A 2500-nucleotide genomic window follows, 5' to 3' on the forward strand; every position below is an offset into this window, starting at 1 on the left:
GGTGAGCCTGTGGATGATGTTAGGCCACTGGACAGCACTTTATTTACCCTCACTCTCTGAACTCTCTGCGTGAGGAAATCAAGTAACCAACCAGTCAGGCTTGGGTCAAGTCTAAAGTTGTTCAGTAGTTTCTCAATCAGTAGGTGGGGTTGGATGATGTTAAATGCCGAGGAGAAATCTACAAAAAGCCTCACCACTATAACATGAACCCTATAACCACGAGCCACTCAGAGCATCTGTGAATGTGCATGAAGTGAACAAGTCAGACATTAAGTGATGCATGCATCTCTTTAACATTCACTCAAGCCCAGAAGATGTGCAAAGACAATCCGGACGCTACCACAGCAGGCAAAGAAACGCAAAAAAAAAAAAAAAAAACTTGGGATAAAGCTGAATTCATCTCGAGCGCGCCACGGCGATGGGATCGATGGCGTCACCTTCCTCCTACACAGACAAGCTGTGCAAACTCAGCAGCACCGACCTGACAGACATGATGAGGAGACAGTGTTTGGCACTACAGACTCTCTCTCTCTCTCTCTCTCTCTCTCTCTCTCTCTCTCTCTCTCTCTCTCTCTCTCTCTCGTGCTCAACTACCCTCCCAAAGGAGGAACCCGCTCACGTGTACAGCGAGAAAAGGAGAAAAGCACACAGCCAGTCGTCTGTTGTCATCCGCACAAAGCTGACATGCTGATCTTGTGAAACAATGACGGCCCGTGAACTGGTGCATTGGGCAGATCACCAGGATTAGGCTTAGGGTTAAGGTTAGATAAGTTTAATGAGCCACTTTAAAGGTTTAGTACCATTAAAGAATACTGGGATATATATATATATATTGCAGTCATTTGTTTCTAAGTCTTTTCCATAGTTTTTTTTTCCATATGCCTGCATGTCATCTACACTTAGAGATTAAATAAATCCACAAAGCATGACAAGGCATTATTTCTCCTTGTGAGAGAGGATGTGAAAGTGTGATGTAAAAGTTGTAGAGAAGGAAATGGAAAAGGCTGCGATGGGAAAAGTGCAAAGTGATTCAAAGCAGCCTGGGTCTTCATAGTGCACACAGAGGATTGCTGCGTGCTTCCCATGTGCTAGCCATGGGCCTGACCGACTCATACATGGCTGCAGGGGGACTGGACGTATGACTCACGACACAAACCCATTTGGCCACACACACACACACACACACACACACACACACACACACACACACACACTGGCGGGAGGAGGAGGAGGAGCACTGTTTTCAGGCTGTTTGTGGAGTCACTGAGGAGCTTGAACCTCCCTGGTCCCTCCATTAGCTCCACTGTTTTCTCAGCCGAAACGCAGTACAGATCTGTGGTGCCACCAGCATTTGCTGTTTAGAATCCAACTGTCTGCAGTCTGCAGCACCAATACGACCACCACCAAAAGAACCAGTGCCATGCAGCGCAGCTAAAAACGCCTCCCACTGAGGAGCAGCGCGTCTCCAGGGAGCCCGTTTCTCTGGAGTGTCTGAGGAGCAGCAGCAGCAGTAGCAGTAGTAGCGGTGGTGGTGGTGGTGGTGGTGGTGGTGGTGATGGAGGAGAGCTTTTCATGTTCATGTTCATGTTCCATTTCACACCAACATGCCCACAGTTGAGCGAGTGAGAAAAACAGAAAATCTAAAAATAAAAGATGCGTTCCTTGATTGCAGCATGTCTTCGATGCTGCGATGCTGCATACTGAGATGTGTACATATGTTGTAAAGAGTCACAACTGTGGACTAGTTCCTATTCCACAAAGCGCATTTCACAAGCGCACAAGCGGCGATAGGTTCTTCAGCTTCAACTCAAAAGCTCTCAACATACTTTCAAAGAAAAGCATGAGAATGCAGATGTAGATGAAATGGGAATGATGTGTGTTTACATATGAGGGAAAGAACTAAGGGCCGTTTATGGTCTTTAATTATTTGGAAAACATCTCACATCCATCCTGTTCTATATAAATAACTGTAATTCTGTCTTCAAGTAACAATCAGTGTCACTGTGTTGTCCAGCGTGACATACATCACATTTACAGTAGCTTGTAAAAAAGATACAGCTTTTTGTTACCACCAATATATTTCTGTACATTACAATTACCTGAAGCTATATCTGTGTTAGATTTCTTGATACACACACACACACACACACACACACACACACACACACACACACACACACACACACACACACACACACACAGACACACACACACACATACACACAACAAACATACAGTCAACCCAAATACAGCTTGCGACACATCTAAAAATCATATAGTTCCTTTAATGATCTGTCACTCCACACAGTTGAGCCTGTCATTCTCACAGCTGAATTATGGGTAACTGTTCAGTGATGTACAGGAATCACCTCTCTGTGTGAGGTACGGTGGATAATTAGATTGTTGCTATGTGACATATACTTATAGAACAGCTGAAAAAATCAAAACTCTGCAATCACTTTTTGCAATGAAGTAAAGTAGTTCAATTTGAGAACCGAAG

The 2500-nt window shown here is 44.6% G+C and overlaps 1 protein-coding gene across 14 annotated transcripts in view; it reads right to left on the reverse strand.

The window, feature by feature from the left end:
* The window catches only part of LOC121712976 (membrane-associated guanylate kinase, WW and PDZ domain-containing protein 1-like), a 137845-nt gene that overhangs the window by 63952 nt on the left and 71393 nt on the right, over nt 1–2500 (reverse strand). The window lies entirely within an intron of this gene.

The sequence above is a fragment of the Alosa sapidissima genome, chromosome 7 (assembly GCF_018492685.1).
Source record: "Alosa sapidissima isolate fAloSap1 chromosome 7, fAloSap1.pri, whole genome shotgun sequence".
Classification (NCBI taxonomy): Eukaryota; Metazoa; Chordata; class Actinopteri; order Clupeiformes; family Clupeidae; genus Alosa; species Alosa sapidissima.